The sequence below is a fragment of the Cavia porcellus genome, unplaced genomic scaffold (assembly GCF_034190915.1).
Source record: "Cavia porcellus strain 051 isolate PalLab524CR breed Dunkin Hartley unplaced genomic scaffold, mCavPor4.1 scaffold_8, whole genome shotgun sequence".
NCBI classification, from domain to species: Eukaryota; Metazoa; Chordata; class Mammalia; order Rodentia; family Caviidae; genus Cavia; species Cavia porcellus.
Genome location: NW_026947491.1, coordinates 37,483,669 through 37,507,368, shown reverse-complemented (window position 1 = coordinate 37,507,368; position 23,700 = coordinate 37,483,669). Strand labels below are relative to the sequence as shown.

At 38.6% G+C, this 23,700-nt stretch overlaps 1 non-coding gene across 1 annotated transcript; it reads left to right on the top strand.

The window, feature by feature from the left end:
- Positions 1 to 23,191: 23,191 nt before the first annotated feature.
- On the top strand, positions 23,192 to 23,298 carry LOC111753356 (U6 spliceosomal RNA). Its single transcript, XR_002788163.1, has one exon. It is a non-coding gene; the product is annotated as a U6 spliceosomal RNA (small nuclear RNA).
- Positions 23,299 to 23,700: the final 402 nt, after the last annotated feature.

Genomic DNA, 23,700 nt, shown 5'->3' with positions numbered 1-23,700 from the left:
TATTACATTCCATACCAGTTTTGCCAATGAAGACATTTTAGAATGGATTTGTTTCTAAGATGAATGCCTTACACCTCTGGAAACCATGAGTTAATCTGAGAAGAATTTATCATGACAGTACATTCTTCTAAAGGGCTATAAAAACCTCGTCAGCTTCAGGGACAATTCAAGGCTGCTACAGAATTAATGTTCCTGCTACAGATTAGTCAAGGTACTCAGAATGATGGATTTTAAAAAAGCAAGAAAGCTCAGGGATTTTATTTTTATCACCATTTAAAAAGAAACTTAATGTTCATTTCTTCCCTTGAATAACAGAAGTTTTAAATGTCTTCTCTTTAGTACTAACTGTTTCAGAATTTTGCAAAAGTGTTAAATGTTAGAACTAAAACAGTGTGATAGGATAATCAGTTCACTTGAAAGAACTTGATCTCTACTTCAGGGAAACCATCTATCCAATAAATTCCTCAGGAGACAATATGGAAAGATAGCATTATGTGGTCAATTATCCAACATCTCATTTCCTTGTTTCTCTAAAGAATAAAATCTTTCTTTTGGTTTCTAAAATTAGAGAACCATTTTCTTATTAACACCATTAAATTTTCCTATGTGTGTTTTAAATTGGAAGAAACAGTGTCAAGGTTGATGGTCCTTAAATTGAGACCACACTTATTTCACAATGTGTTTGAGAATAGAATAAATAATTCTTTTATTTGTTTAAAAGAAATTGCAATAGCCCGGCATGGTGCTACATGCTACTTACTCAGGAGGCTGAGGCAGGCAACTTGAAACTTTGAAACCAGCCTGGGCCATTTAGTGAGACTCTGACCCAAAATAAAATTTAAAAAGAGCTGGAGGTATAATTTAGTGGTCAAATTCCTGCCTGGCATGCATGCAGCTCTGCTATCACAGAAAGAACTAGGATAATTCCTTTTTTCAGTATAATTAATACAAGATGGCTTGTGAGTAATAAAGATTGGCTTGCTTTGCCTGGCCAATATGTGTTTTATTGAGATTCCTTATTTATTCAGTGCTTACATTTCAAACTAAGGGAAAAAAGTCTCTTGCTTCATGTTAATGATAAGAAGGGTAGAAGGGGTCACGCCAAGATACTAAGTAGATAGGAATGTAGCATTGCCTAATTTCCACATGGGGTCATAAAAATACTGTGACATGGCATCACAAATATTGTTAAGGCCTAAATATAGTCCCTAGTTGCTCCCTGCTGGTGAAGCACGGTCTCTGATTAATCACAAAGCATCTTCTAAGTATTCCTGGAATGTCTCATTGCTCCTAACCTCCCACCATAATTGTTCAATTGGATTATAAAAATACCTATTCATATCTAACAAAGCAATTCTTTTCTATCTTATTAAAAATTTTATTTGTAGACTTTTTTATTAGTACATGTTTGTGATACATAATGGATACATCTATTGTGGGGAGTTGGTACGTATACATATCACATCTTAATCCTTTTTACAAAGCAATTATTTACCAATGACTATTGCCACTTTATCAAGCACTGATGGGAATTTAGGTTGAGTGGTAATCACAAAGTTGTCTTTTTTTTTTTCTTTTTTTTTTGAGACAGACTCTTGCTGTGTAGTGCTGGCCTTAAGTTCACTGTGTAGCCTGGGTTGGCCGCAAATTCACAGCAATTCTTCTGCCTCTGCTTCCTGCTGGGATTACAGGCTTGTGCTACCCTATCTAGAAATTGCCCTTATTCTTGTAAAGAGGAAGCATAGCCAAATCGCATGTTAAGAATCTTTTATGCTGCATTGGATAATATTTGAGAATTGCTTGTTATTACTCCCTTAGTTTTTTCATCATTAAAAAGGTATCATGAAGCTTCTGATTTCTGGTCTGCCATGTAAAGAACTTAAAAGTACCCACCATCCTAAAAACAAGTAAAGAGTTCATGAACTGAAAGGTCAGTAATTCTTAGATGTGTCAGAGAAGGAGGGTCACAGAGCAAACCTCTATCCCAAAGCTGGAGGAGCTGAGAATTACAACATTAGGGGCTGGGGATTTAGCTCAGCGGCATAAGCACCTGCTTTCCAAGCAGGCAATCGTGAGTTCGATCCCTGGTACCAATAAAAATGAAAAAGACCAAAAAAAAAAAAAAAAGAAGAATTACAACATTAGGTGCAGATGTTCTCAAGGGCAAACACCCTCAGGGCCCAAAGCCTGCATAGCAAGATATAAACTGCAGTTGATGAATTTCTGGAAGCTCAGATTGGACAGTGTAAGAATTAGAAATTCTAGGGCAACCCAGTGGTGGGTGAAAGCCATACTTGCATGAGTTTGAATTCCAAAAGACTGATGGGTACTGGTGGTGAATGTTGAAGGAGAAAACATCACCTTTTGCCTCTAATAGGTAGAGAGGAAAAGCAAACCTTTTGAAATGTGCCAAAATATTCTCTTCTTAAATTCCTTTGAGAGAAAATGTTTTGCCAGAGCCTAAATTATTAAAGCTTTATCAGAGCCTGACTGATTTAAGAGAAGCATGCTCTAACTTTCCATATTGAGCAAGAGACGTAACTAATGGAATTATTCAGCCTTTCAAAAAGAAGAAAAATACCATCTACAACAACATGGATGAAATTGAAAAAATATTATGCTAACAAGAAAAAGCCAGTTGTTTTTTCCTGGAAAAAGTCTAAAAGAAAAAATATTGTGTGGGAATGAGGTCGAAATTGAAAATTGTGGGCCAGGGTTTAGCTCAGCAGCGTAAGTGCCTGCCTGGCAAGTGTGAGGTCATGAGTTTTATCCCCGTTACAGAAAAAAAAGGAGTGAAGAAATAGGAAATTGTTAATAGTTACAAAATTTCTGTTATATGGAGGTTTAGCTCAGTGGCACAGCGCCTGCCTAGTAAGTACAAAATTCTGAGTTCAATCCCCAGTACCCAAAACACCCAAAAAACCACAAAAAAAAAATTTCTGTTATAGAAGATGAACGTGTTCTCAAGATTTGTAGCACAACATTGTGATATGAGAAGAACCAGGAAAATATGACCTGTTCTCCAGAGAAAAGACAGGACCGGTGACCAATTAAAGATTACTCAGTGCTTGATGTGGCAGCACACACCCCTAATCCCAGCACTCCAGAAGCTGAGGCAGGAGGATCACTGTGAGTTTGAGGCCAGTCTGGGCTACATAATGAACTCAAAGGCAGCCTGAACTATACAGTGAGATCCTATTTCAAAAAAAAAAAAAAAAAGTAAAAATGACCCAGATGTTCAAATTAGCAAGCAGAAACTTAAATCTGCCATTAGAACCATGCTTTCTAAGGCAAAATACACTGTATTAAACTTAAGAGAACAAGCTATCAGGCAAGAAATATGATTATAAAAAAGAACTAAGTGGAACTTCTAGATCTGAAAACCACAGTATCTGAAATAAAAATTTCTCTATATAATCTTAAAAGCAGAATGTTGATAACTACAGAATCAGTAATTGAAGTCAAAACAATAGAAATTATCCAATATAAATAACCCAAAGAAAGGACAAAGGCAAAGAATAGGTACTTAGGAACTTGTGTAACAATATCACAAGTTCAATATATATAAAAGTGAAGTCACAGAAGGAAAAGGCCTTACAATTTTTGATCAAAGGAATGGCTATAAACATCTTCAATTTGGTGAAGAACATAAATCTACAAATACGAGAAACAACAAATCCAATCAGGATAAATATGAAGAATACAACAATAAGGGTTATTATAGTCAAACTTCTGAAATTCAAATATAGAGATCTTAAAAGCAACAAGAGAAAAATGACTGCAACAGTACAGGATATCATAGGGCTAAAGGATGTCCTTTTGTCAAAATAATATGTCAGAAAATATCAGAACAATACAATGCTGCCTTCTGGGAAGATAGGGGAGTGGTAAGCAGTAGAAAAAGAATCTCTCTGAGATTTTCTGTCCAGACACTGCAATATAGCAAAACAAGGAAGACAAGAAGGAGGGAAGTGAGTCCCCTGGACCCAAGAAGAATCTGAAGCAAGAATTGAAGCCCACAGGGACAGCGAGGAGAGAAACTTTAGTGAAGAAGAAGAGGCAGCCAGAGGTGTCAAGATTCACTGTATAGAAGGAGCAATTCAAACCTGTGAACACATTTGATTTAGATTTTTCATATAACCACAAATCTAGTTCATACAGAACACACGGTGACTGCTGGCATCTCCAGAGGCCTTCACAGAGAGATACAGTAGTACAACAGAAGAGTGACTGCTGGGGACTGCACGGGCTGGTGATGGAGAGGATTTGGCCTTCAGCAGAAGCAAGTGACAGGCTGGGGGCCATCTTGGAAACGAGCCAACAGAGCCCAGAACTCAGAACAGCTGCTGGCTCCCTCTAGTGACTCCCAAATGAGTTCAAGTCTGCAGAAGGTATACGGACTGCTGTAGGCTGAACGAGTCTGGTTTCATCCTCACCAGCAGAAATCAGTCTGAACTTTGTTTCAGTAGAAACAAAGGTGCAGGCTTACTGAGATTATCCACTACCCTGCCATAATTATTCCCTACTGCAGGCTTGCTAGGAAAAACCAACATGGACTGACTCTGCTCACTGTCCACCAGAGACAAACCTAGAAGTGGACTTTTTTCCTCTCTCTTTTCTCACTCTTTTTCCCCTTCCTCGTCTCTCTTGTTTTTATATGAGTATGAACATGGTTTCTAGTCTCTTTGTGGTTGTTGTTCCATTCTGTTCTCCCTTCGATTTCTTCCTTCTCTCTTTCCCTCCGTCTTCTACATCAGTTTTCCAAAGTCTGCGTGATCCTTCTTTGTCCATCGGACTTACTTCTAATTGCTCATGCTTCTTCTGTTCCTCTATTTGTCCCCTAACCCCTTTTAAGTTTTCTTCCCTGAGAGACAAATTGACATATTGCCTACAATTTTCTGATTTGTTTTAGGTTTTTCATATAACCACAAATCTAGTTCATACAGTTAAGGGTAGCAGATTAATGGTTACCACAGTTTGTCACTTTCTAGACTGTGTCTCATGCTATTGGTACCACTATAGCCAAAACTGACATAATTGTTCTAAACAGCTGTTCTTCCTAGTATTCCAAGTCTAAGGGGCATACAAAATACTGTTGGCCAGGGCTAAAGAACCAGGGGCTGAGCCAAGTAGGCAGAAACTTCTTCTCAATAAATTTGAGAAGTAGGATCTTGAAACAGACTCAAAACCCAAAAGCCAGCTAAACCTAGAAGACAACTCTGAGAGAAGTAGTCATTGACTAATGGTTCTAAATATTAACTATCATGATACTCACCATAAGCAATTTACAAGCATCAATTCAGGAATTAAACTAAAAAAATAGAAAATGAAAAGATACTTAAACAAGATGCATCCCCAGATGTCCAGTTCACCAAAGGCAAAACTAGGGAACAATACAAAGTCACCTACCTGGTCTCTCTGAAGTGATAACAACAAAGCAAACAAAGTTCTAGAAAAAAATCAAGTCAAAAATAATTTCTCAGATAACTACAGACATGGTGACCATAGTGAAAAACATGCTGAGTGACTCTAGAGCAAACACAGAAAAATGAGACATAGGCACTTAGGAAAATTAGGAATGTCATGAGTATCCAACATAGAAAAGAAATGAAATCCATAAAACAAATTCAAGCAGATATCCAGGAGACTAAAAATTCCATTGAAAGTATCCAGATCAGGAAAAGAAATGTGGGAACAGAATTTCAGACATATAAGACAAGCTTGTAGTAAGCCTTCATGAAAAGATTTCTTTAAAATAGCAAGGCACTCCAGGAAGTCAACCCAGCAGTTGCTAGATGACACAAAGAAGAATAACATAAGATTGATTACAGTCCATGAAAAAGTAGAAAATACCACAAATGATAAAAAAAAACCTGTTCACAGATGTCATGGTAGAAAACTTCCCAGGCAAAGAAAAGCAATTTAACACACAGATAAGTGAGGCATGTAGAACTCCAAATAGCAAGAACAACACAGTGCTAAAAGAAAAAAAACTATCAATTCATCATCATTATATCTCTGACTACATCTTTCAAGACAAACAAAATAAAGATACAGATAATTGACAGAATTTATCACTAGCAGATTTGTGCTACAAGAAATGGTAATTGAATGTTTTCAGGCTTGAAGAAAATGACAGCAGAAGGAATTTTGAATCTTACGAAGGAACAAATTTAGGTATCCAAATGAATATAAAAGGTAATTTCCATCTTAATGTGTTTAAGGAAATTTATAAGCATCAATCCAGGAATTAAACTAAAAAACAATAGAAAATGAAGAGACACTTAAACAAGATGCATAATTTAACAGAAAAAATTATCAAATTTTCTTGTGGAGTTTTTTTTTCCGTACTGGGAATCAAACTCATGACTTTATGCTTGCCACTGAGCTAAATCCCCAGGCCTCTGGAGCTTTTAATATATGTAGACCTAATACTGAGACCACTACAGGATAAATGAATAGGGAGTGGGAATTGTGAGGCTCCCCATTTTGTGTAAAGTTATAACAATATTAACCTCTAGATATACTGTGAAAAATTAAAGATATAAATTGTAATCCCTGCAACTATTAACTCAAATACTGAAAAGTAACTAAAAAACACTAGATAAACTAATTATTTTAAAAACCATCCAACTAATCAAAAAGAAATGAAGGTGAAAAACTATACAAATAAAGAGGAAAAAGTAAATAATAAAATAATAGAACTAAGATAGCCCATATCAAGAGTTACATTAGATGTTAATGAATTAAATAATACAATTTAAAAACAAAGATGGTCAGTGTATATATTTTTAAAAGAAAGATCTTACTACATGCTAGCTACAATAGACACTAGATGTATAAATGAAGTTGAAAGTAAATTATCATGAAAATTATAAGCATAAGTTTGTATTGACTACCTTAAATAGTAAATAGCTTCAAGTAGAGAAAAAAGGTGAACTAAAGGGAAAAGCAGATACATATTATACTAATAAAGGGACTGATTCACAAGATGACAAAACAACTTTAATTATGCACTCAATAACAGAGTTTCAAATTCATGAAAAAATAGAATAAAGAAAAAGAGAGAATTCCACAGATTCTCTGTGTTGAAGAAAACAGTACCCTCCTTGCCAGTTTATGAAACATCTACTCCAAACATTAATAGGACACAGATGATCTGAATAATACTACCAACTATTTTGACCTAATTGCTACTTATAGAAAAGTACATCCAATAACTGCAGAATATTCTTTTCAAGCATATATGGTAATTTGTATCAAGATCAATGAATATATTTGGCTGAAAAGGTGTGTTAATGCATTCAAAATTAATGACATCATTCAAAGTATATTTTTGGACCATAATTAAATTAAACTGGAAATCAATATAAATTAGATGTTTATCTCATTGAAGAAGATCCCATATACTTGGAAATTAAATGACATGAATCAAATGGGAAATTACAAAATTTATAAAATATTTAGAACCAAACTTCTGAGGTTTGCATAGTACTTTTGACTTCATCTTTGCACCTTTACATATGACCTTCTCAGGGTGAACATACCTGGTCTCCCAGGCCTTTTCTGAAATCTGGATGGAAGGGTTCCTGACCCTACAGTTCTTGCATTCTGTATGTATCTAAAATCAGCACCATGTGGGTGACACCAAAGTCTGCTGCAAGTTGAAGCAGTAGGGATTGAGTGCCTGGATTGCTCAGCCCTGTGAATACAATCCTGGGAAATAAGTTCTCACTGCCATTCTGGAACATGGTGCTCTGAGGCTCTCTTTCACCTTTACAATTTTTTTTTTCTTTTTGCAGTACTGGTGATTGAACTCATAACCTTGTGCTTGCCAGGCAGGCACTTATGCCACTGAGCTAAATCCCTAGCCCTCACCTTTACAATTTTGAAGCCGCAAAGTGTGGAGTCCTGTTGGTTCTTGTGTTGTCCTTAGGCCTTATTTCCAAGAGTTCTGTTTGTTTTCACCAACCAAGTTCTCCCTTGCTCCATTTTTATGGTGCACAACTTTATTGGAGCTTTCTTTCTGAATGAACTCACAACTTTTTAAAATCATGCTAGGTTGTTTGTTCTTGATTCTCAACATAGATCTGGTTAAAAGTCTCCAACAGTAGCCATGGCATGCTAGAAAAATAGACTGCCCTGAAATTTCCTCTGCAAAAGTAGTCCTTCACACTTAATCTCAGTCTCAGGCAGTCTCTGTACAAAAGTAAAATGCAGGCGAATTTTTTGCCAAAGCATACCACACATTCTAGAGTCCAACAACCAATGTAATGCTTGTTCCTAACTGAAATGTCCAGAGCCTGGACATTTTACTGGATGCATTTCTTTCTCTTTTTTTCTTTTCTTTTTTCTTTTTTTAATTTTAAAGAGGGTAAAATTAAACAGAACAAAACAGATGATAAGGAAACAATTGTAAGAAACACGGATTTCAAAGCAAGACCACTGGAATCTTCACTGTCTATCATATTATCTCTTGTTTTCTTCCAAATAGTTGTCCACATCTTCACATACAGTGAATACATATTGAACATTATAATACTAACCTAGTCAGAACAGGATAATGAAAGCTTTTTATGTCTTCAAGATCAGATAATAGGGAAGTCAACAATGGCTGCCATAATGTCTCTAGTTCTCTTCGAAATAGCTGTCCATATCTTTATGTATGTTGAAATTAAACATAAGAGACTAGACTAATATCACTCTTAACAGTGAATAATAGTGTTTCTAGATTTTATATCGTAATGCTACAGAACTAGTACTGGGAATCTTAGTGTCTCTTCTTCAGAGTATCTGTTCATTACATCATGCATTATATAATCTGTTCCCTTAAACTGTTTAGAAATTCTACACATGTGCGAATCTCTACATGTATAACTATCCTTTCCGTATTATAGGGAAAAATGGATCAAAACAAGACAACAAAACAAATTCCTAGAAAAACATGAAATGAAAAAGAGATATAAAACCACACTACTAGGTGATCTACAGTAGTTACTATGCTGTCTCTTGTTATTTTTCAATAGAATTGTCTACATCATCAGGCATAATATAAGTGAACATAACATTATGTAGCAATTTTAATAAAAACACAACATTGGAGACATTGTAGGACTGCAAATTAGATGTTAATGAATTAAACTGGGGAAAAAAGGTTAAGAATCAAACTGGGGAGGTCAAGTCCCTGCAGACTTGGAACTATTAACCACACTGGCCCAGTGGGGCCTCGGAGGTTTGGCTGGTTGGAAGCGGAGGCAGCACAAAGTGATACAGTGCAGGCCACAGCCACTTGACTGATCCAGAGGTGAGGGCCAGCATACGCTGTCCCTGTCTGCAACTCACTAGCACACAGCAGTGTGAAGGGTCATCTAGCCAGCATGCTTCAAAAAAATTGTAACCAACAAAGAAAGAAACTGGGACCTCCTGGAAGAAGCAAAAAAGATTTGAAGAATAAGCAACAAAAAAAAAAAAGTCCCCAGGCCCCAACCCTGAGAACATTGACCCGGGACAGGTAAATAAAAAGGAGAATGAGAACAGCAAACATGCAGTATCAGACACAGTGCCAGTGGACATAAAGAGATATATTTGGGACCTCATTAGTTCAAAAGTGAAATATTTAGTCAAATAAAGCAAGATATAAGAAGGTTAATAAAAGAGATACTAAGCACTGTTGGGAGCCGCGGCCGACACCGGTCGCCTTACTTGGCGGACATAGGGCCTGTGGGTGGGAGCGGAGCCTGAGCTAGATTGCCCCTCCCATCGAGTGAGCCAAGTTGGCGCCTGCTTCCTGCCCCCTGATTGCGCTGGCGACTTAAACAACCCGCTCTGTAAGATAGTCTGCCTAGCAACAACTGATGTTAGCCAATCAGCCCGCATCGTGCGCTTTGAACTGATTGGCCACTGTTACCCTATAAAAGTAAATGCCTCTCCCACCACGAGGAGGAAGCACAGAGAGAGATAGAGAAAGTCCACCAGCGAAAAAGGGCTGGTGGCAGAGAGGAGGCCTCGCGGGGCCCACGCGGAGACAAATAAAGGCAAGATTGCACACCGTCAGAATCTGTCGCGTGTTCTTCCTGCAGGCCGGGAGCAACACCGACATTTGGTGACCCGCACGGGGACTGATCAACCCCGAGACACGGCGGTGGTGTGCAACGCTCCAGCGTGGTGCTGCCGGACAGGTGAGTTGGGGATAAGCCTGGGCTCTGGGTGGCGCGCACCTACAGGGCTTTTAGACTCCCCTCAGGCTCACGCGTAGGTGACGGGTTCTTTAAGTCACACGCGGTGAGTTACAGCCCTTACAGGTTAGAGATGGGTAATTTACCGAGCGCGGAGGCGCGGCCCTTGGTAAAGGCCCTTAGGAAGCTTTTAAAAGCTAGAGACCTCAGGGTAGGTCAAAAAACACTGGAACTATTCATAGCAGAGGTAGATAGGGTGGCTCCCTGGTTTTTACCCACAGGGCATTTAAACCTGCCGTCATGGGAGAAGTTAGGCGGGGACCTCGCCTCGGCGGAATTGGGAGGCGATATTTCGCCGGCTATTCGCCCCCTGTGGGAAATGATACATGCGTGCCTTGACTCCTATGCCGAGTTGCGCCGCGAATTGTGTGCGTGCGCCGCTCAAAAAAAGGAGAGAGAGGAAAAAGGACCCCCGAGAGCCCTCTGGCGGGGAGGAGATAGAGAGCCATCCGCTCCGCCCTGGAGCTCTTCTCCAGAAGCGGCTCCCCGCCGAGAGGCCGCTACAGGGAACCCTCCCTTCTCTCAGCCGGCACAGGAAGTGACGCCCCGTTCCACTCTGTCGCGACCGCCGTCCTATGACGTTGCGCCGTTGGGGCGGACAGTATTTTCATGGGCGGCTACTCTGCCGAGCAGGCTGAGAAAAACGCCGGTCGAGGAAACGGGGGCTGGGGATTTAGCTCAGCGGCAAAAGTGCCTGCTTTCCAAGCAGGCAGTTGTGAGTTCAATCCCTGGTACCGATAAAAAAAAAAAAAAAAAAAAAAAAAAAAAAAAAAAAGAAAAAGACCAAAAATAAATAAATAAATAAATAAAAATAAAAAATAAAAAATAAAAAACAAAAAGGGGGAGTAAGCCAAGGCCTGCCTCCAAAGGCGCGGTTATCTATGGCATGACAATGGATGGGCCCGGATCCGGTGGTTAGCTGGAACCGAGGCGCGGTTTGTGTTTTTCCGCAGGAACCGGGACGAAAACCACTGTGGGTCCCAGAGAGGTTGACGCGACAAGTCCCTCGACTGAAGATCAGGCCTGTTCCACCAGAGGCCAACCGCAGACCCAACAACAAGATGAGCCCTAAAAGAACTGCAGGACAATCCCTTTTTGGGGGCCTGGAACGGCTTGCTCCCCTATGTGCTACCCTTGTTAGGCCCTCTATGCTCCTTGCTTCTGCTCTTACTTGTAGGACCATTCTTGCTCCGATGGGTTACATCATTTATTAATGGGCGCCTTGCGGCGGCCCGGCGTCAAGTACGCCTGGTTGCCCATGCGGCCCTGGCAGCAGCCCGTGATGGGCACAATGACCCCCAGGCCTACGCATGGCTTGCTCGACTGGCCTACGACCGGGTCTAGGTGTGGCGGGTCTTCCGCATTCCTTCCCTATTGACACCACACAGCAGGGTAGGTGAGTCAATGACGGGTAAGAGCGTGCCTCCCCAGCACGACTCGACCTAAGCCAGGCCCTACCCCATACTGCACGAAAGCCGCTGGATTACTAGAATCTGCCCAGATCTAGATGCCTCTCCGAGGGGATCACACGGAGGGGCATGAGTGCATGCCTATGTGCATCCAGGTTCCGTCCAGTTCACTCCTGGCCCTGGAAAAAGGACGAGGGTCTCAAGGCCTTGGCGGACCCGGGGGCGGCCGACCAGGGTCCAAGCCAAGGGCCTACGGTGGGCCTCAACACAGGGCATAAGCCTCTGCACTCGTTCCAGGGCGGGCTGCGATGCATACATTCATTCAAAGTAAATAAAATAGGGGGAGATGTTGGGAGCCGCGGCCGACACCGGTCGCCTTACTTGGCGGACGTAGGGCCTGTGGGTGGGAGCGGAGCCTGAGCTAGATTGCCCCTCCCATTGAGTGAGCCAAGTTGGCGCCTGCTTCCTGCCCCCTGATTGCGCTGGCGACTTAAACAACCCGCTCTGTAAGATAGTCTGCCTAGCAACAACTGATGTTAGCCAATCAGCCCGCATCGCGCGCTTTGAACTGATTGGCCACTGTTACCCTATAAAAGTAAATGCCTCTCCGGCCACGAGGAGGAAGCACAGAGAGAGATAGAGAAAGTCCACCGGCGAAAAAGGGCTGGTGGCAGAGAGGAGGCCTCGCGGGGCCCACGCGGAGACAAATAAAGGCAAGATTGCACACCGTCAGAATCTGTCGCGTGTTCTTCCTGCAGGCCGGGAGCGACACCGACAAAGCACCCCTCAAGCAGACACAGACAGAAGAAGGGAGGAACTCAAAGGAGAGAACCATTTGGTGAAGAATATAAAAAAATGTAGAACACATGAAGCAGATTCAAAGAGATCACCAGGAAATTAAAAACTCTATGGAAAGATGGCAAATCAGCTTGAAAGAAACTAAGGGTAGATTATCCAAACTGGAGGACAATTTTGCAATGTGGGAGTATGAAAGGGAAAACTTTTAAAAATAGCAAGGAAACAGGCAGTAACAATGCAAAGGCTAGAAGACAACAAAAGGATCTATAACTTGAGAATAAAGAATGTGAATGAAGAATCTGGGCTACAAACAATGGAACTACAAAGGTTATTCACAGAAATAATTAAGGAAAACTTCCCAAACATAGGAAAAGGAAGTGATATTCTGATATATGAGGCATACAGAACTCCAGCCACCTAAAACCAAAACATAGCTACACCCAGGCATATAATAATCAAGATCCCAGAAATTCAATATAAGAACAGAATATTAAAAGCTGTTAGAGACAAGAAACAGATAACCTACAGAGCATGGCCCATCAGAATAATGTCAGACTTCTCGACAAAAACCATCAAGTCAAGAAGAGCCTGAGGCGAAATATTCCAAGCCCTGAAAGAAAATAACCTCCATCCCTGATTGATATGCCCTGCTACTCTGTCTCTAGAAATTAATGGAGAAACAAGATGCTTCCAAGACAAAGAGGAACTTCAGAAATTTGCAACAACCAATCCAGCTCCACAGAGAATACTGCAGGGCATTCTAGAGAGAGAGAAAAGTATTAGGAATCCAGGAACAGTGGCAGAGAGGCCTCAATGAATGGAGCAGAAAACAGAATGAAGAAGATAAACAGACAACTGATGGCAAAAAAAAAAGCATAACAGAAATGAGGTAGAGAAAATTTTATTAAAAACTGATGTGATTGATAGTATCAAGTCTGAGAGTATAGGCAACTACACTGAGGATGACAAGACTCTATGATTCACATTCTGGTTTGATAACTGCTGGTTTTTAAAGGTCGATACTATATACAAAGTTGTGTTTTTATTAATACTGTTATGTACTGATATATTTTCAATTATACTATATCTGATGATATAGCCAATTCTATTGGAGATAACAAGAGACAACACAGGAACCATGCTAGAACTCTTTGTACAACAGTTTTATGTTTATTTTGTTTCATGTGTTTATAGGAATATGTTTTGTTTTGCCTTGCTTTGTTTTGTTTCTCCCTCTAATATAGAAAGGATAGAAATATATGTTAAGACTCATGCATGTGTAGAATCTATAAACAGTTTGTGATAACTGATCTTATGACACATGATGAAATGAACAGATACTTTGAAGAAAAAGAGACAGTAAAATATCCAGCACTGATCCTGGACAGTCATAATGTGAAACCCAGCAATAGTATTATTCTTTATTCAGAGTGATATTAGCCTGCTTGGGTTTATTCAATCTCAACATAATTGAAGATATGGATAACTACATGCATGTTTAAGTGTATAGGATTGATAACGATATTTCTAAGTTTTTGTTAGATAGTTGAACAGAACTGGTTGCAATCTCACTGCTTGCATCCCCACTTTATATGCTCCACTTTAGTATCTTGAATAACTATATGTGAGAAGACAATCTGTAATCTTCAACTAGTGATTTCTTACTGTTTATTTTTTTGAAATTATGTATTATTTCTACCCATTTTCTGTTTTTTTAGTCTTTCTTTATATTAAATTTTTTTAAAAAGACACTTCAGGGGCTGGGGATTTAGCTCAGCAGCATAAGCACCTGCCTTGCAAGCAGGCAGTCATGAGTTTGATCCCCGGTACCAATAAAAAAAAGAAAAAGACACACAAAAAAAGACACTACAGTACTCAGTGCTGATCACAGAGTGTCATGATGTGAAATCCATCAATACTATTATTCTTTGTTCAGAATGACTTTAACCTGCTTTAGTTTGTTTAACCTAAACATAAATGAAGATATGGATAACTGCATGTATGTATAAGTGTATAGGATTGACAACCATGTTACTAAGTTTTGTTGGACAGTTGAACAGAACTGTTTGCTGTCTCGCTGTTTGAATTCCCACCTTACATGTTCCATTTTTGTGTCTTGAACAACTGTTTGTAAAATGACAATATGTAAACATTAACTAGTGATTTCTTACTGTTTATTTTTTTCTCTGAATGTATGTATTATTTCTACCTATTTTCTGTTTTGTTTAGTCTTTCTTTGAATAAAATTTAAAAAAATAATCAAATCAGAATGGGTATCTTATTGCATCTTGTCATCTTCAGAGTAGTTGCCGCTACTCTTAGACTTGATACTATCAAGCATACCAAATTCAAATAAAATCAGTCAAGACAAAACAGCAGTCTAACAAACGAGATTCAAATAAGATCAGTCATAGTAAGACAATGTAAGTAATACAGGGCTTCATTTTAATCTAGTAGGAAATTAAGGATAGTTACCATAATATATCCTGCCATTTTGGGAATAGCTGTCTGTGCCCTCAAATCTAATATGAGTAGACAGACTGGAAAAAATAAAATCAATCTAAACAGAGTGATAAGACTAATGTGGCTTTTAAAGCCTAATACACTATTAATAATGTCCTCTGCCTTCCTTTTTTAGATAATTCCTCCCTTTTACCTTTCTCAGGGTGCTTTGAATATTTTGGGTCCCACTAACTCCTTTAGTTTTTAGATTAGGAGGGCAACCTGTTATCTACCTAAGTGGTGCTGAGCCTTTTTATCCCTGATCTTGATCTTGAGCTGTATTCCTTTACCTACTAAATCCGCAAGCTTTTCCTTCCTTATAGCTGAGTAGTTCTCCACTGCACAAAAGTGTCAACCTGTCTCTAGCTGGTGGATGAATTGTCCCTATTTCTCTCTGGTTTCCTGTAACATAGAGCATCAATTTCTTATCTTTGACTTTTGGTTTATTAACCCTCTTTTAGGTTGAATATATTTCCTATACAGAGCATCAAGATGGATCCTATCTCCTGACCTACTCTGCCTGTGTTTCTTTTTGTTATTGTATCAAGGTCATCTATACTAGAAATTATAGCCAAACTTCTCTGTCTCATCTCTGCTATTCTATTTTTCTGCTACTATTTGTCCACGTTTCTCCTTCATTCCACTGTCTGCCCCATTCATTGAGGCCTCTCTGACACTGTTCCTACAATCTTGATATTATTTTTCCTATCTCTCTCTAGAATATCCTTCAGTATTTTTTGTAGGATTGGATAGGTGGTCTCAAACTCACAGTTCCTCCTTCTCATGGAAACATCTTGTTTCTCCATTAATTTTGAGGAGAGATTTTCAGGGTATATCAATCTGGGATGGAGGCTATTTTCTTTCAGGGCTTGGACTACTTAACCCCAAGTTCTTCTTGATTTGATAGTTTGTGTTGAGAAGTCTGTCATTATTTTGTTGGGTCGTCCTTTATAGGTAATCTGTTTCTTTTCTCTGACAGCTTTTAATATTCTGTTCTTGTGTTGAATTTCTGGGATCTTGATTATTATATGTCTGGGTGTAGATCTGTTTTGGTTGTAGTTGGCTGGAGTTCTGTATGCCTCATTTATCTGTATATCTTTTTTTTTTCCTATGCTTAGGAAGTTTTCCTCAATTATTTCTGTGAATAGCCTTTGTAATTCATTTGTGCTTACTCCTGCTTTTTCACTCACATTTTTTATTCTTAAGTTATAGATCCTCTTGTCATCTTGTAGCCTTTGTATTGTTACTTCCTGGTTCCTTGTTTTTTTTTAATTAATTTTATTTAAGGAGGAAAAAAAAGCAGAGAAAGGGTACAAGTTATACAGATTTACAGAAAAAAAAATAAACATTGGAAATCACTAGTTAATGGATTACATATTGTCATCTTAGAAATAATTGTTCAAGTCACAAAATTAAAGCTTATAAAGTGGACATTCCAACAATGATACTGCACACAGTTCTGCTCAATGATCCAATAAAACTCAGTGATATCATTTTCTATCTTATACACTTAAATATACATGTAGTTATATCATTTAGAGCACTTTCTTTTCCTCTCTTTTGTACAATGACAATTACACATTTTGGGTTTCATTGCTCCCACAGTTCTTATTACTTTTTTGGAAGAGAGTAAAACCAAATGTGACATAACAGAACAGAGTCGGTCAAATCAAAAGGGTGGACATAATAGATAATGTAAAAACATAATAGAAGGTGATCAACAATGGTTACCATAATGCCTCCCGCTATCTCTAATAGAATTGCCTATATCGTTAGTTATAATAAAATTGAACAAAACAGTAAAGAACAAAACCGACAAAACCAAAACATTGGAGACATTGTAGGTCTTCAAAAGTAGATAAAAGTCATCGAGAATGGGCGTCATAATGAATCTCACTATCTTCACAGCTGTTGCCTAAACTTTTGAACCTGGTACTACCCAGCAAAACAGAATAGGGGGACATCAGTCAAAAACAAGATGGTGAGAGTAATACAGGGCTTTAAATCAAGATAATGGAAAGTCAAAGTGGGTTACTATAATACATCCTGCTATTTTTATTTATTTTTCCCTTAATTAAAAGGATAAAAATAAAAAAGTAAATAATGGAGTGGAGATTGAGATAAAAGAGGGCGTAACAGCAAAACAGCGCAGATCAAAACATAACCATTTAAGCAGAATAGTGTTTCACCACAAGATAATCCTGACATAAAAGTAGTTACCATATTGTCTCTTTCCTTGAAATCCCTGAGTACAACTTCGTATACTGTAGCATTAAATATATCAAAACAATGTAAAACCATTTAAGAGAATGACAGCATTACAGGGTATTTAGAATCAACTAACAGAAAATGAACAATGGTTTCTGTATAATCTCCTTGTCTTTAAAAGTTTTTGCTTATACTATCATACATAATAAAATCCAATAAGATACAACCTGTTTAGACCAATGGAGACAGAAGAACAAAAGCTTGATGAGACTTCAAAACAAGATGATACTAAATCAGTATTACCTATTAAGACATCATTTTCTCCAAAATAGCTGTTCCTATCATCCAATCTTCTCTGCCTCATTTCTGTTGAGCTCTTTTTCTGTCATTAGTTGTCAGTTTGTCTTCTTCATTTTGTTCTCTGCTCTATTCATTGTGGCCACCCCACCACTATTTCTGGATTCTTTGTATTTTTCTTTTTTTAGAATATCCTGTAATACTTTCTGTAGAGTTGAATTGGTGGTTGCAAATTCCTCCAGGTCCTCTTTATCCTGGAAGCACCTTTTTTTTCCATCAATTTCCAGGGACAGTTGTGCAGGATATCTCAATCTTGGCTGGAAATTATTATCTTTTAAAGCTTGAATTATTTCCCCCCATGCTGTAATTCTGATGGGTGTTCCCTTGTAAGTGGTCTGTCTCTTGTCTCTGACAGCTCTTAATATTCTGTTCTTGTATTGAATTTCTGGAATTTTTATTATTATATGCCTGGGTGTTGCTCTGTTTGGGTTGTAGGTGGCTGGGGTCCTGTATGCCTCATACATCTGAGTATCTTTACCTTTTGCTAAATTAGGAAAATTCTCCTGGATTATTTCTGTGATTAGCTTTTGTAGTTCATTTGTTTGTGTCCCTACTTCTTCTTTTATGTTCTTAGTTCTCAAGTTATGGATCCTCTTATCATCTTCTTGTCTTTGTATTATTGCTGTTTGTTTCTTTGTTATTTTTAAGAAGTTTTTCCTTTCATTCTCCCGTATTACAAATCTGCCCTCCAGTTCAGATAGTCTGTCCTTAGTTTCTTTCAAGCTGTTATGCCAGTTTTTGATAGAGTTTTTAGTTTCCTGGTAGTGTCTTTGAACCTGCTTCGCGTATTCTATGCTTTCTCTATTTTCTCCATCAACCAATTCTCCCCTCTTTTTCTGTTCTTCCATTCTACCATCCATTTTTTCTTGGGTGGTGCTTAGCATTTCTCTAACTATTCTGCTTACTTCTAGCTTCAGGTCATTAATAACTTCATTCCTGAACTGATCTATGAGGCTCTCTAGATGGCGCTTTATGTCTATTGGTGCAGTGTCCGCTATTACCTGTTTCTCAGGATTAGGGGCCGAGGAGCCTTTCTTGTTGCTGCCTCTTCCCATATACTTTGTTCCTTATATATGCAAGCTTATATAGGAGGCCCAGCTTCCCTCCCTGTCAGCCACAGCCTGATTGAATTGTGCCGGCTAGGTGTTCCTGCCCACCGCAGCACACCAGGAAGTTCCAGACCAGGCAGCCTACTCGGGGCCCGCCCCTCCAGGCCACCCTCAGGCTCTGGGATCTGGGTTGGGCTAGCCTACTGGGTCCGCCAGCAGCGTCATGTAGGCTAGGCACTTTTCACCAATCCCGCCTGAGAGGGGGATATGTGGCTGAAGTCGCCACAGCACCCTACTCCCGCAAGTCTGCCCAGTCCCAGAATGTCCTCTGCTGGAGTCAAACTGTGGTAGAGTGTCAGTTTCTCTCACTCACCTCACCACAAGTCAGTGCAAGGCTCCCTGCCCCTCCTGTTTTCGACTCCGTTTGCAGATTCCTGTTCTCAGAGCTTCCGCGCGTCTCTCTCCCTGTGGAGCTGATGTAGACACAGCCACCGCGTAGCGGGAAACCCAAATCGTGGCTTCCAATGGCGCGGGTTCCAGCCTCCAGCCTCCACACTGAGGCTTTTCTGTTCCTGTTCTAGCACCAGGACTGCATTCCAAGTTGGTTTCTCTCAGCCCAGTTCGTTCCTGGGTCAGCAGAGCATATCTCCACCAGCTTATGCCTCCTTACTCCGCACCATTCCTGACTTCTGAGCCGAGTCTTTCAGAGAGCCTCCGTAGCTGCTGTTATCTGTCTGCCATGTTCTCCCAGAAGTCCGGTTCCTTGTTATTTTTAAGAGATCTTTTCTTTCATGATCAAACATTGCAAATCTATCTTCAAGTTTTGAAAGTCTAACTTTAGTTTCTGCCAAGGCATTTTTCCAGCTTTCTTTTTTTGTAATTTTTTTTTTATTTAAGGAGAAAAAGAAAAAAAAACAGAAAAAGAGTACAAGAAATACAAAATTTAAAAAATAAACAGTAAGAAATCACTAGTTAATAGATTACATATTCTCATCTTAGAAATAGTTGTTCAAGTCACAAAATTGAAGCATATAAAGTGGACTTTCAAACAGTGGGAGTGCAAACAGTTTTGTTCAATGATTAAAAAAACACTCAGTAATATGGTTATCTATCTTATACACTTAAACATATATGCAGTTATAACCTTTACAGCACTTTCTTTTCTTTTCTTTTGTACAATGAAAATTTCATATTTTGTGTTTTATTACTCCCACAGTTCTTATTACTTTTTTTGAAAAGAGTAAAACCAAATGCGACATATCAGAACAGAATCAGTCAAATCAAAAGGATGGACATAATAGATAATGTAAAAACAAAATATAAGGTGATCAACAGTGGTTACCATACTGCCTCTTGCCATTTTAAGAAGAATTGCCACTTATAATAAAATTGAACTAAACAGTAAAGAATAAAACCAAAGCATTGGAGACATTACAGGACTTTAAAAGAAAGTAATAGTCTACCGGAATGAGCATCATAATAAATCTTAACTTGGTACTATCAAGCAAAGCAGAATAGAGGAAAATCAGTCAAAACAAGATGGTGAGGGCAATACAGAATTTCAAATCAAGTTAATAGGAAATCAAAGTACGTTACTATAATGTATCCTGCTATTTTTATTTATTTTTCCCTTAATTAAAAAGATAAACAGAAAAAAGTAAATAATTTTTAAAAAGGGGATTGAGATAAAAGAGGGTATAACAACAGAACAGCGCAGGTCAAAACATAACCATTTAAGCAAAATAGTGTTTCATCACAAGATATCCTGACATAAAAATAGTTACCATAGTGTCTCTTTTCTTGAAATCCTTTGAGTATAACTTCGTATACTATAGCAGCAAACATATCAAGTCACTATAAAACCATTCAAGAGAATGACATTATTACAGGGTATTTAGAATTGACTAACAGAAAATGAACAATGGTTTCTGTATAATCTCCTTGTCTAGAAAAGTTTTTGCTTATATTATCACATATACTAAAATCCAATAAGATACAACCTTTTAAGACCGATGGAGACAGAAGAATGCAAGTTTGATGGAACTTCAAAACAAGATGATACTAAATCAGCACTAGCTATTATGATGTCTTGTTTTCTCCAAAATAGCTGTTCCTACCATCCAATCTTCTCTGTCTCATTCTTTTTCTTTTCTTTTTTTTTTTTTTTTTTTTTTTTTCGTTTTTATCAGTACCAGGGATTGAACTCATGACTGCCTGCTTTCAATGCAGGTGCTTATGCCGCTGAGCTATATCCCCAGCCCCTCTGCCTCAGTTCTGTCGAGCTCTTTTTCTGTCACTGGTTGTCAGTTTGTCTTCTTCATTTCGTTTTCTGCTCCATTCATTGTGGCCTCTCTGACACTATTTCTGGAATCTTTGTATTTTCCTTTCTTAGACTATCCTGCAGTATTCTCTGTAGAGTTGAATTGGTGGTTGCAAATTCCCCTAGTTTCTCTTTATCTTGGAAGCACCTTCTTTTTCCATCAATTCCTAGGGACAGTTGTGCAGGATATATCAATCTTGGCTGGAGGTTATTATCTTTCAAAGCTTGAATTATTTCCCCCACGCTCACAGACAGACCTGGGAATCAATCTAATGAAGGATGTAAAAGACCTCTACATTGAAAACTACAGCATTAGAAGGAAGCCTCCACTGCAAACCAGTGCCAAGTGTGGGCCACCACCAGGGTATGGACAGCCAGGCTCAAGCCTTTCCCTGTGAGTCAGTGCTATTCGTGGACTGCAGGGCTAGAAAACAAGGTCTCACCAAGAAGCAAGCACTGCCTAGAAACCAGCACCATGTGTGGGCCACCAGCAGTGGGGAACAGCCAGACTCAGTCCCTTCTGATGTGTGGGCTGGCAAACAAGAAGAGCCAATCCCCTCCATCTAGTAAGCAACCAGCTGAGCTGGAGACACATAGGCTGTGACAATAGCTATTGAGGTAAAATGCAATTTGATGATTGTGGTGTTTTGGTATTTCACTCACCTTGCAGGTCTAGGGCCAGAAGTCTGGTCATCTGTTCAGGGGATGGCAGTGCATAGTGTGGTACCTGGGGGTGAAATCTCCTTCTGGGGGTGGTGGCCATTGTTGATTCCCTACTGTCTTGTTTTGGAGACCATTTTCACTGTTTTTGTTGGGTTGGGTTTTGTTCTCTCTTGTTTTGTTTGATTTTGTTATATCTGATGCCTTGAGCAGCTATTTCAAAGATAGCAAATTATTGTAGCCACTTTGGACTCACTATTGTCTTGTTTTGCATTCATTGTTTTGTTTTTATTGGTTGTATTCTGTTCTGTCGTGTTTGATTTCTACTATGTTGGAAGATGTCTGCAACTATTTTGAAGGCAACAAGAGGCATTACAATAACTACTGTTGATTTCATATTGTTTTGAAGTCTTGTATCATTTGTTCTGGTTTGTTTTGATTGGTTTTATTCTGTTTTATTTTCCTTGGTTTTATCCTCTTTAAAATAAAATAATAATAAAAAAATTCAGTACTCTAAAAAAGGAGATCAAAAAGGATATTATAAAATGAAGAGCTATCCCATGCTCCTGGGTAGGAAGAACAATATAGTGAAAATGGCCATACTTCCAAAATTGTTATACAAATTCAAAGAAACCCCAATCAAAATTCCAATAGCATATCTCACAGAAATAAAGAAAACAATTCTAAAATTCATCTGGAACCAGAAAAGACCTAGAATAACAAAAGTAATCCTGGACAACAAAGGCAAGATAGTTGGCATCATAATCTCTGACTTGAAATTATACTATAAAGCTACTGTGATTTAAAAAAAAAAGCATAGTACTGGGGGAAAAAAGTAGGCCCAAGTTTAGGGAGCCACTGAAGCTGGAAGTCAATTACATGTTGGGACCAGTTGGAAAACAAAGAGCATCTGAGATAAATCAGATAGACAAGCTGCCCAGAAAAACACCAAGTTCCCAGACAATTCAAGCAATGGGTTGCTAGGCAAAGGGGTACCACTTGACATTGTGTTGCTAAACGTATAAATAAATGCCCCTGCAGTAATGGGAAAGTTCCTTTTCTCCCATTAGAAGAGAGGGCTCCACCTGACCTAAAACTTTTGTCTCATCTTTATTTTATCATCCTCTAGCTGTCCTTCACCCAAGAACCTCAAGAGCTGCAAGTGTCATGGCACTGAAGATCAGTGGAACAGATTGGAAGATGCAGAAACAACTCCAGACACACTAAGCCACTTTATCTTTGATAAGAGTACCAAACACCTTCACTGGAAGAAAGCCTCTTTAATAAATGGTGCTGGAAAAACTGGATCTGTCCAGACCAAATATTAAAAGTGGACCCATATCTTTCACCACGCATTCAATTAACTTTGGAATAGATCAAAGATATAAATACTAAAATAGAAATATTAAATCTTCTGCAAGATAGAATAGATAAAACTCTTGAAAACATTGGTGTAAGCAATAACTTTATGAACAAAGCCCTGACTGCGCAGAAACTATCACAAAGAATCAACAACTGGAATCTTATTTTATTAAAAAGCTTTTGCACAGCTAAAGAATCCACCAACAGAGTAAAGAGATGACCCACAATGTGGGAGAAAATGTTTACCAGATAATCCCCAGGCAAAGGATTACCATCAAGAACATATAAAGAGTGCTCCCTTCGGCAGCACATATACTAAAATTGGAACAATACAGAGAAGATTAGCATGGCTCCTGTGCAAGCATGACACACAAATTCGTGAAGCATTCCATATTTTTCCATTTGACTATTACCTGCTTTTGAAGTTTTACACTGTCTACAATGTTTTGTTTTTATTAATATTGTTATGTACTGCTATATTCAATTATATCATGCCTGATGATATACACAATTCTATTGAAGATAACAAGAGAAAACACAGTAACCACTGTAGAACACCTTGCGCTGTGGTTTTATGACTTTTTTATTTCATGTTTTTATAGGAATATGATTTGTTTCATCTTACTTTGTTTTGTTTTTCCCTCTAATACAGAAAGGATGGAAATACATGTAGAGACTCATGCATGCGTAGAACCTATAAACAGTTTATGAGAATTGATCATACATGCATAATGAAATTAACAACTTTGAAGAAAAAAAGAACTATAATACCCAGTGCTGATTCTGTAGCGTCATGATGT